The sequence below is a fragment of the Cnephaeus nilssonii genome (assembly GCF_951640355.1).
Source record: "Cnephaeus nilssonii genome assembly, chromosome: 20".
NCBI classification, from domain to species: Eukaryota; Metazoa; Chordata; class Mammalia; order Chiroptera; family Vespertilionidae; genus Cnephaeus; species Cnephaeus nilssonii.
In genome coordinates this window covers 28,211,937-28,224,543 of record NC_137091.1, presented here as the reverse complement: position 1 = coordinate 28,224,543, position 12,607 = coordinate 28,211,937, and the positions used below count along the sequence as shown (strand labels likewise).

General features: G+C 38.5%; 1 protein-coding gene across 2 annotated transcripts in view; it reads right to left on the bottom strand.

The window, feature by feature from the left end:
• Window positions 1–12,607, bottom strand: part of CDH13 (cadherin 13) — a gene marked incomplete at its 3' end in the record, with an annotated part of 1,039,464 nt that overhangs the window by 129,463 nt on the left and 897,394 nt on the right. The window lies entirely within an intron of this gene.

Here is a 12,607-nt window from a genome sequence, read left to right as displayed (position 1 = left end):
ATTAGAAGCTGAGACAATATAGGTATTATAAGTATTAAATTCATCTCTCACAATACATTTGACATCACTCTTGTACTTGTCCCTAGACGCAGTGATAAAAAGGACATGTCCCTTCATATCAAGCATTCAAATGGCATTAGGGAGATATAGTATGGGTAATTTGAAGGCAATGTGATAATACTGTGCTGGGCAATGCCTAGTATGTGTAGGAAGAAGAAGCAACAGCCTGGTTGGGATTTATGATGTGCATGTTGAAGGATGAATTGGAGTTTTCCATGTACAAAAGAAGGGAAGGGCATTCCAGGGAAAAGGGAACAGAATGTGCTGTGGTGTTGAGGCATCCAAAGCTTGGCATGTTGGGGAATAAGTAGAGCTTCACATGGCCTGAGATGAAGGTAGGCTGTGACCAGGTGAAGACTGTTGAAGACCATCCATGCATAAGACTCAGTGATCATATTTCTAACACTGCTCAGTACAAAATGGTTTCTAGGGGCAGTGTTGGCTTGGATGGTTAATGTTACAATACATTCCACATTTTTTGCTCTTGGCTTTCTATTTTTGAACTCAAGTATTCATTCTGCAAGTTACATTATGAAAGTGTAGTCATGTTGCATTCCTAGTTAAGAAAAAGATGTTTTATAGCTTTGTGGTTGTTGCTCTTAGTGTGAGGATACTGTCTTTGAATAGAAGCAGATGGATGGGATCTTCAGAGGCCACTGTGCTCTGAGGGGCTCAGGGGTAAGACTCTGCCAGCTGGAATAAAGATTGCTCTTATCGCTAATGGGTTGCTGCTGACCCTCTGAGCATAAGCAAAGGGTAAACAGAGGCACATTATTTGCCTAGAGGTTCACACAGGAATGATGGGGATCAACACATCATGAATATATTTAGAAAAGTATGATTAATGCAATAAATCATCTGGCTGTCTGGTCTACCTTTACAAGAGACTTGAAGAACCAGGCACAGATCAGATTTTTTCACTTAAAAAATCCAGATATTTTGACACCACACACAGTTTATAAGCATTTTAAACAAAGCAAAAATTCTCACTCTGCTGACTATAAATAGTTAAATCTGGGAAGGCACCCATTACCCATCTCCTTAGTTGGAAGAATCCTGTTTGGATGATGGCTTCTATTTATAGAGCACTGATTATATTTGCGCAAATGTTTCCTTTCCCTCTCTTTTAGTCAAGAAATCCAGTTGTAGACCTGCTGTTTCAAGTATCTCCGAAATTTGAACACTAGGAGATTTAATTGATGTTTTTCTGTGACCTTGGTGCAGGAGAAGAGAGCAATGAACTCACCCTTCCAAGTGAAGATAAATGGGGAACATGGGTGTTGGCTGTTTTGTAGCTAACCCTTCTCTGTTTATGATGGGAAGTCAGGAATGCAATTTACAATAGATGGCATCTAGAGTCCTTGGACAAGGTATGGTCTTGGACAAAGATGGAGCAGGATTTGATGTAATCATGAGCAATGTTACTGTTTGCACAGTTGGAAATTGGTGGTACCTGTGCACTGAAATTACACTATTCTATTCTCTCCAAATATTCCATTTACTTAAAGATTTGTATTCCTCTGCCACACTGTACAACACGTGGGATAAAGGTTTCAATAGTGTATGTTTGGTTTCATTTAAAACTTCAGCCAAACAGAAAACTGTCAGATATATGATTTCACAGCATCACAGAGAAAGAAAAATCCTGTATTTCACCATTATGGCTATAAAAAGCTTCATGGGGAAAGGGAGTCGAACTATTTGGAATAACATTTAATCATCTTTAAAGATTTATCTGGTTGTTAAAATGTCTTGGACTCCACCCTCCAGAAAAGTCACTTGAGTCAGATAATTGAAATGGGTTCGATCTTCTAAGAAATATGTGGTTGGCTTTCTGAATTAATCACTATTGAACAAGCAGAATGTGTAATTATATGGTCAGTGTTTAGACATAGGCACATCTGAATTTAAAGGGCTCTCCTAAGGGGAGGGAACTGTTATGGAAGTAAGACAGTTTCATTTAAAGCACTCAAATATATTGCATGGAATCCTGGTGGAGTGCATAAATATATTCACTTCAGTTAGACTTTTGGTAAAAGATGGCACACAAGGTATATATTCTATTCATAGTCGAAAACACCAAACTACCAGAAACAAATGAAAAGGTTCAAAAGAGTTATATTCAGGTCAACTCAAGAGTGAGGGAATCAGAAAGCAAAGCTTGCCTCTGATTATGTAGTTCGACTTGCTTGGAGTTAGAGTCACTTGAATATCAAGGGGGAGACACAAAATATTTTTGCACTTTTTACCAAAATGAGTTAATTTTCAAGCAAATGGTATGGAACTAGATGAGTACACTGTCAAATCACTTAATTATATTTCTTCAATCCATATTTTTAATGAAAATATTATCAGGTTTTGTGCCACAGTGAATTCCATACACACAATGTCTACCACTTTTCCCTGATACTCCAGATTAAAAAATTAATCCAGATTTTTTTCTTTGTTTATGGTAATTTGGGCAAGCTCCTTCTAGGCCATCCCTCAAACCTAGAATAACTGAAGAATAGGGACTTCACACAAAGCCGCCTCCATCTGAACTCACTAGAGAACTACCCAGGCATCCAGAACTGGAGAGTCCAGGATCCTGCAGAGAAGGAAAATTCACTGTAGTGGAGCCAATATTCTACGAAACTTTCACTCTTAAGTCGTCACTTTCTGAATTGTAAGGGCACAGGGACAAGAGGCTTAGAATATAAACAGAAAGTGCTGGTTCAGAGACTAGGAAGATGAGCAGAGCTTTGGGGCTGAGAAGACAACAACTAAAATTCAGGGTCTCAAAAGTGTCAGAGTCCTTGTAACCATACCAGACTTCAGTTAGGACCCCAGAAAGGCTGTACGTGAGGAGTAAGGGAAACCAGGGTAAGCAGATTAGCCCTCACACCAGACTGAAAACCAACTCTAAACCAACTCAATCCTAGACTAATTTAAAGCCACATTTTTCTACTTTTATTGGTTTACAGAAAGCAAAGTAAGTCATTTTTAGAGGAATATAAGATCAGCCAGAACCAAATTATCTCTAAAATTTTTTCTTACATGTTGTTCATAATTAAATTAAAAAAATTTCTAGGCATGATAAGACTATAAAAAATGACCAAAACCAAGAAAAAATATTAAAAATAGCAATAGAGTTAGAAGTGATCTAGATATTGCAGTTATTAGACATTAAATTTTAAATAAGTCTGAGTAAAATATTCAAAAAATAGATATAATGAAAAATTTCAGCAGAAAATTTCAACCTATAAAATAAATGGAAATTATATTTAAAGTATAATAACTGGAATTAAGAAATCAATAGATGTGTATAATAGTAGCTTAGACATAGTAGAAGAAAGAATTGGTAAACCGGAGATCAACAGACAGAAACTTAACATATAAATCATAGAGTCTGAGAAGAAAGGAGAGAAAATGAGTCAGAAGAAATATTTGAAAGGTAGGTTATGAATTGAAATGTGTATGGAACAAATATGATAAATACAAATTTAACCATACCTCAGCATGCCATAGTTAAACTGTTGCAAAGTAAAGACAAATAAATGTTATTAAAAGCAGCCAGAGCCAAATATATGGTTACAGAAGATGGTTTGACTTTGGGTTGTGGGCACACAATGCAATATACAGATCATGTATCATAGAAATGTACACCTGAAACCTATATGATCCTATTCACCAATATCATCCAAACTAATAGCCCTGCACACGAATCTGTGCGCCAGTAGCTCTTTGTGGGGCCTGGCCGCTCTGCACACGCTGCCCAGAGGTTCTCTGCAGCCCAGAGACCCATCTGTGGCTGGGCACAGAACGCTTGCCTCATCGCTGGGGTGATGATGTAAGCATTCTCCCCTCTCCCAGCTGCTCCATGCCTGCTGCCCAGAGGCCCTCCACGGCCGGGGTGGAATGCTTGCCTCGTCGCTTGCGGTTATGGGCGCTGCCATCTTTGTGACGGAGTGATGGTTAATTTGCATATTACCCTTTTATTAAATAGGATAAATTTAAGAAAATTCAGCCAGAAAAAAGAACCACACCTCTTTCAATGGAGAAGAGAGTGATAATGACAGCTGACCTTTCAAAAAACATTCATAGATGGCAGAAGTCAGTGAAATGGCATCTTAAAAGAGCTGAGAGAAAATAACTGTCAACTGGGATTCTGCATCTAGTGAAAATGTAGTTCAAAAACTCAGGCAACGAAGATGTTTTTAGAAAAAACAATAAACGAATCTGTTGCCAACACACCTGCACTGTTTTTAAAATAAAAAGGGAACTCTTTATCAGAAGGACAATTGTCTCAGGTAGAAGCACAGAACCATGAAGGAATAGATAACAATATAAAGAGTATATAAATGGGAAAATATAAATACGTATTTATTAAATAATATGTTGTGAATCTTAAAATATATGTAGAATTAAAACATGACAACAATATATCAAAAGACAGGAGGGGGATAAAATGAATTCAAATGTTTTGAGGTCTTTGCAGTATCCATGAAGTGGTAAAAATACTAATTTATATTAGATTTCATAAGTCAAGAATATATTTCTCATAAACTGTTAGTATAACATTTCTCATAAACTATGATGAGAATATGAAATGAAGTATAACAAGTAATTAGAGTAGGCTATGAAATGATAAAAATAATTGAGAAAGAGGTAAGAAATAAGAGAAAAATTTAAAAGGTATAACAAATAAAAAAGAAATATTAGGATTGGTAGATTTAAACCCAAATATTTAGTATTTGCATTGTATTTAAATGGACAAAATAATCCAAGACTTACCAGTATTGATTTAAAGATTAAAGACCCAAATATATGCTGCTTATAAGAGGTACATTCTAAATATAAGATTATAGAATACTTGAGAGAAGGATGGAAAAAATACACCATGGAAAAAAATGTAACAACAACAACAAAGCTAGGACAGTTATTCTAGTACCAGATGAAGTAAATGTTAAAGCAAAAAGCACTTCCAGAGATAGAGAGGTAAGTTTTGCAATAATAAAGGGTCAAAGCATCGGGAAAATACAAGTTTAAATTTGTATGCACTTAATAACACATCTTCAAATATTCAAAGAAAAACTTGATATAACAAGAGAAATAGATATGTCTATAATAATAGATATCATATCTACCCTTAGTAACTGATAGAATAAGATTACAAAAATATGTAGAAGATTTGGACAAAGAATATTAAACCGTTGAATTCACATTATTTTTCAGTGCATATAGACCATTTATCAAAATTTATCACATGCTGGGTTGTACAGCAAGTCTCAACAAATATCAAATTACTATAATCATAAAGAGCATATTCTCTAACCACCATGGAATTAAGCTGAAAAATAACAGGAAACCCTCAAATATGTGAAATTAAGTAACATAGTTGTAAGTAGTGGCGGCTGGGATGGGGTTTTAGGAAGGTTTGATCTGCTGATCAAGTTCTATTTCTTGATTTGAGTTTCATGTTTGAATTAAGAATAAATAACTCATTATTAGTGTACTTTTTTGTATGGAAGTATTATGTAAAAAGAAGTCAGTAAATCTTGAGTGAGCCATATTAAGTGAAATTTAGAAAGACATTTTGAAATGTTTCAATAAAATAATTGAGCAATTATAAAATTCTAATTTGGAGCAATGTTATGGGTAACTTCTTCATACTAACTATGAAGGAACTGAGAGAAAATTCAGATAAAAACTTAATGGATTGTACAAGGATGCTCATTGCAGCATTATTCATAACAGCCAGAGTAGAAACAGCCCAAATGTCCAACAATGGATGAAAGGATAAATTGTGGTATATCTGTATAATGGAGTATTATTCAGCCATAAAAAATGAAGTTTTTATAAATGCTACAACATTGAGGAAACTTGAAAACATCATGCTAAGTGAAAGAAGGCAATCACAAAAGATCACATATTGCATGATGCCATTTATATGAAATCTTCATATAAATAAACAAGTTCCCTGGAACACAAAAAAAGATTAGTGATTGCTAAGGGTTGTGGGGAAGTGACGAGTGCTAATGGGCATGGGCGTTCTTCTGGAACAATGAAATGTTCGGAAATTAGATAGCAGTGATTGTTGCACAACTCTGTGAATATACTAACAGCTAATGAATTGCATATTTTAAAGAGTGAACTTTATGGTATGTGAATTATACCTCAATAAAGCTATTATTAAAAAACTAATGAAATATGAAGCAAAAGTGAGAAGTTAAGGAATGAAATAAATACATGTAATCCTGACATTCTGCATCAGTTAATTCATTAAGAAGAAAACTTTTTAACAAAAGAAGTAAAAGAGTTCCTTGCTTGTTTGATAAATCTACTAATGAAGAGAAGTGAATTATAATAAACACATTGGTAAAGATTTACATTTCTTGCATTTTGACCTGCCATACTAACATCGATAAAGGTAATATAGAACTCTTAATATGCCTCAAAACAAGGATGTGAATGTCATCGTTAACAAGTGTCATCAATTTAAAGATTAGTCTTTAACAAGAATATTTGAAATTGCATAGCTCATTATATAGGTATATCCTATATAATGAAGAGCTACTATGCTAATTAGACCAAACAGCAGAATGACTGTCCAGACAAAGCTGGGGCTGCAAGGGCTGGCCAAGGCTGTGAGGGGCTACCAGGGTCAGCCGAGGCAGCCGGGGCTGCGAGGGCTGAGCCCCTTGCACAAATTTCGTGCATCGGGCCTCTAGTGTGTGTGTGGTATGTGTGTGTGTATAACTTGATATTTTCTCAAATTTAACAATTCTTAAAATTTGCATGAGTTTTTCAATAATAAAATGTGTTATAAAGTTTAAAAAAATGTTTCAAAACTTTCAGTAATACAGAGCAAGTTCCAATCAACCTGCTAGGGAAAAGACTAGACTTTTTGTTCTATTTCTATAGCAAATGGTGTTACATAATTATTATACAAAGAAGAGACCATAGAGTTTGCAGTCAAACATGTAAGAAAAAAGTATTACCTGGTGAATTAGGCAGTTAATTAATAAAATTTTATTATAAAAGCTAATAGTCCAAGAAAAACAAGATTCTGAGGCACCAAGTCCTTAAAGACCTGGCCCTGACTCTTAGGAATTGGACACGGGACCCCAGCCCCACTTGGTCAGTTTCAGCCTCTGGTGTCCAGCTGGTGATTCCTCCTCCCCCCTTTATGAAACTGAGCATTTATCCACTCACCTCTCATCTTCCTGCTGGAGGACAGGGCCTTTTAAGTTTTATGTCATTTTTTTTATTACAGGTATTATAGTGTTATAGCTCAAACATTGAAACTTTTACCCCAGAAAGAATTCATCAAATGGCAAAAAAATAAATAAATAAATAAATAAAAAATCCCAAATTATTAAGACTAAATTACTGATTGCCATTTTAAGGTTTTAAAATCTGAAAAATCAATTGAAGGAATAGATGAAGAAAAACTCAATGTCTTTAAAAAACATCTTAAAATCATTTGCAAGCATATTCTTTCAAAATTAATAGGAAATTTTTTAATCCTCATGATCTACAGTTTAGAAAATCATGTGAAAATATGAGTTATTCAGTCAGTATTTATTGAGCATCAACTGTGTCCTAGGTGCAAATCAGAAGTGTTTTTTTAAAGACTGATTTTTAGAGAGAGAGGAAGGGAGAGGGAGAAAGAGAAACATCTATGTGAGAGGGACATTAATCAGCTGCCTTCTGCACGCTCCCCACCAGGGATCAAGCACAAAACCTGAGTATGTGCCCTGACCAGGAATTGACCTGATGACCTTTTGGTGTATGGGATGACACTCTAACCAACTGAGCCACACAGGTGAGGGTGTGTGTGTGTGTGTGTGTTTAAATAACTTTAGGGAGAGGAATGGACAAGTCACTTTGTTCTAAATGGAAGTGAGATTCTGAGCTGTAATTCAAACTCTGGGTTTGGACAGTTTAACTAGATTCCCTAAAGTAATTTCAAAATAACCAATCTAGAAAAGTCAAAACTAACACTTAGTTAAAGCTATGTGTTAAAAACTATTAGAAAAACTCACAGAAGATTCTCCATGGGGAGACTAATGCTTCCAACCCACATTTTTTGAAAGTCAATGACTAAAAATTGATTTCCACGGATCAGTAGCAATTTTAAGTATGACCTTGGTTCATCATAACCAATGACACAGTTCCCAAGTTAAAATTCTCTTCAGGAAACATTCGGAAAATACTGAATTTTTGAGTGTCCACTGGGAATGCAACAGAGAATAAGAGGTGTGGGCTATGCTTCTCAGCAAGCTTACAATCAGTTTAAATAAACACAAGGGGAACAACCAATGAGTGTACTTTGCACTAAGAATTTACTCTTTAAAGTAACCTTTAAAATATCTCCTTCCTTAGTAACTGTGAGAATAAACAAATCATCTTTTCTGTCAAAGAACAGTTTAGACAGCCGCCATTTTGGATTGCATGACTTGGCAGCTGCCATGCTGGCTGCATGGCTTGCAGCTCCCCTGGGGGCTGCCATCTTAAAACAGCAAAGGCCAACCCCGCCCTTTGAATTAGCCAATCATGAAAGACTGTGTGCCTGAGCTTCAATCAAGAGCAAAGGACAGGTCACGTGCGTAAGGGATTATAAACCCAAGCAGCCCACCTGCTTGGTGTGCACGCGCTTCCAGACCATGTGTGTGCACCCTTCTACGTAGAAGTAAATATGTTTGCCTTGCTGCCTGGCTCCCGAGTATGCTTTGTATTCTAGCAGAACCCCTGACTTGGGGGGCTTGCCTTATTTTTAACAGTAACAATCCTTATATTATCAAGGGCTGAAACATGCCAACTAATAATAGTTGGAGTTATTTCTCAATCTCCCTTACAGAGCAGGGAAGCTAAGGAGACGTAAGCAGAAGTCATTTGAGTTTCAGGGGAAGCCTTTAAATGACATTTACTTAGGTGGCAGGTCTTCCTTTGTCCTTCTCACTTCTTGTTTCATTCTTCCTGTTATATTGACTCGAGGGCTGGTGCCACAGTGACCCCATCGCACCACGAGGCAGCCATGGAGAAGGTAGACAACAAAGATAAGAGGAATCTGGGAAACTCAATGTCATGCTGCCACCATATTGACCGGGAATTGTCTACCAACATACATTTATGTAAAATGAGATATCCCTCTATCTCACTTAACAGGGTATCACTTCCAGTCTCTATTATTTGGGGCCAACCATAACTTCTCTTTTCAACCAATCTCACCAATACTCTAGATTAAAAAATGCATTTCTCTGGAGAGGGAAGATCAAGTGAAATAGAATTTAAAAAAGACAACAACCACATATTCCCATAAATTTCTTTAGAAATGACCTAACATATGTAAGAACTTACATAAGACAACATCTTGCACAGCTTTCTAGACACCCTCAACCCCAAATGGCCACCATTTTCATTCTAGAATGACTGCACCTTGAACTTCATCTCTGAAAATTGTTTAATTTCAAGATCATAAGCTCCATATCTCCTCTCTGTTCCTAATACATCTGCTGTTTCACTCTTCCACATCCCAGAGACCAACTGGGCTGAGTCCTCCTCAGTTCTCTTTTTCCCCCTCACAGGTTTCTCTTGGGCCTTCCTGCTTTCATTCATGGTGATGCATTTTACAGATTCTGACATCTCCCCTCCAGAATTCCTTCTCCCTTAGAACTCTAAGATCCTAGCCATGTTTTTTGATATGCTTGAGCAGGTTCACAGATGATTTTAAAGGTTAAAGATTACTTAAAAGAAAAAGTTTACTTTCAACATGGAGGTGAAATGGGCCATTTGATAAGAATGTCAGTTGGCCTCTTAAATTTTAGAAATATTGTCATCATCTTGTCACCATTGTCTTCCTCACCATCACCTTCTTCATCACCATCTTTTTAATCACTTCCTTTATCCCTCCGCCCTCACTTCTGAATTACCACCATTTTTATCACCTCTGTCCTCATCACCAATACAATATGAAGTGACCAGCACTATATAAGTGCTTTTCATTGTTGGCTCATTTAACATTCACAAGAAACTAATGAGAATGTAAAGAGTTAATGTGCTGGTCTCTTGTGTATGGTCAGTAGGATTCAAATCCAGCTCTGGTCCAAAAGTCCACCCCTCTACATCTTTGTTACACTGCCTCCAGAAATTCTGGCATCCCTCCTCAACAACAACCACCAGCCTTTCAGAAACATGTTAGAAAATGTAACTGTAAATTTACTTTATCCAACATTGAACAAAGAGTCCTTTGGAACACATATGTAAGAGAGAGAGAGAGAGAGAGAGAGAGAGAGAGAGAGAGAGAGAGAGAGAGAGAGACTCTTATTAGCTTCCCATTTCTCTCATTTTATTACTTACTAGAGGCCCGGTGGATGAAAATTCATGCACTGGAGCGGGGGGTCCCTCAGCCTGGCCTGCCCCCTCTCACAGTTCAGGAGCCCTCAGGGGTGGGAAGCGACCTGGCAATCAGGGGAAGGCAACGCCCCCATCACACCTCTGCTGCTGCCACTGCTGGCAATGCAAACCTCGGCCGGCCCTGGTTACCTGAGCCTCGGGCAGCCCTGGGAGGCTAGGCAGCCACCATCCAAGGCTTGCCTGCACCTTGGGCCGGCCCTGGGTGGCTGGGGACTGAGGAGACTGGGGGACTCTAGAGGCAGGAGCCTAGAGCGGCTGGACCTCCCTAGGGGCGGGCCCAGCTGTGCCGTGCATCTTCCCCACCAGCAGGGCTGAGGGGACTGGGCACAGCCATCTTTGAGGGTGTGACAGTCAATTAGCATATTCCCGCCTTATTGGCTGTAGGCACCACCATCTTTGTGAGGGTGTGATGGTCAATTAGCATATTCCCTCTTTATTAGATAGGATGTCTCTTTTTCAAAATTGATTTTTAGAGAGAGAGAAACATTGATTTGTTGTTCTACTTATTTATGCATTCATAAGTTGCTTCTTGTATGTTCCCAGATGGGGATCGAACCGGCAACCTTAGGTCTAATCAACTGAGCTTCCCGGCCAGGGCCTTATTACTCATATCTCTATCTGAGTTGAACACCAGCTCTGCCTTGAGGGAATCTCAAGCTCACTGCCCACTGTCCATTTGAAGAGAATTTTTGTGCTTTTGTCAATATTCATAGGTGAAGAATATATTTTTCATTATGCTACTCATGGTTTCTTACTTTACATTAAGAAATGTTAATTTTTTTTTCTTGAATTCAGTGGTATTAACAAAAACAAACAATCAAAAATAATTTCTCACAATATTTAGTCCGTGACCATACACACCACACCCACCCCAGTCACAGGAGCCTCTTTGAAATAACTAATTAATCTCACCCACCTCATAACTTTCATAGGTTTTCTTATTTTAGGTTGGGATTATCCAATTTCTATTTTCATTACTACATCTATATAGAAAATTACTATGTGCTTTGAACTCTGTTTTTGAAATAGGTTCACCAGAAATTCTGCAGATAAACCAATATCCCCAGTGAATATTCCATGGGCCATTAGTTCAATGGGACATGATGAGGTGGCCCAGGAAAAATTATTCCCAGGCCAAATAAATCTGAGAAAGCCTACAGCCCATACCAACCTCTCTTAGAGAAACACACAGCATTTAAAAGCTACACAGAAGTCCTGCGGTTAAAGAAATCTTTCAAAGGATTCAACTCAGTATTCCCCACATCTGTTTGACCCCAAAATCTCCCCTCACCCCCTGCCTTACAATGGTGTAACTAGTGGAACAAATTTCTTGGAACACCAGTTTGAGAAACCTGGGGAAATGTGCAATCTGTATGCAGTTACAGGAACACTGCATGGGAGCAATAGAATGGAGCCACATCAGCTACCGTGGACTGTGCTGTTTGAGGTTGGAGTCCTGAGTGCCCAAGACTACAAGAGGGGTATTTCCTCCTCTTGAATGAGGGGTATTTCCTCCTCTCCCCCCAGGGCTGCAGGGGGGAGAGGTCACTGGGGAGCCAGGAAGCTGAGAGGGCCCACCTGTCCCCAGGAGCTGGGATAGTCCCTGGATTCTTGAGAGAGGGGAGGGGCAACTGCAAATGCAGACCTGGGTCTTTTCTCTGGATGCCTGGGAGGGTGGGGCCCTCAGGGCAGAGGAGGAAGCACAGCCCTGCAGTTGGGAGCATGGCTCCTGTGGAGCTGGGCTCATATCCCATTTCTGCTGTTTACTCGGCCCAGGACCTTGGAGCAGATTCTCTGAGCTTAAAATAAGCTCCCTCATTGGTAAAAGGTCAATGAAATCAACCTCACACAGTTTAATAAGGCAATGGGTGGGAGGTGGAGAGCCTGTAGGGAGGGGAATGCAGAGGAAAGGCTTGGCCAATGGCAGGGCTGCCTTCATGGATTCTATGCTCTTGGTCAGTAAGAGGGGTGTCCGATCCTTGGCCCTGGCCATGACCCGCAAAGAAACCATGATCTTAGCACATTTCCATCAGATGCATAGTTGGATACAAATTCAGCAACTGAAAATGTAATTTTGTGTACTCAGCCTGTCTCCAAAAATTGCTCCTTTGAAATAATGGGAAACAACACCCATGATCCATAATCATAA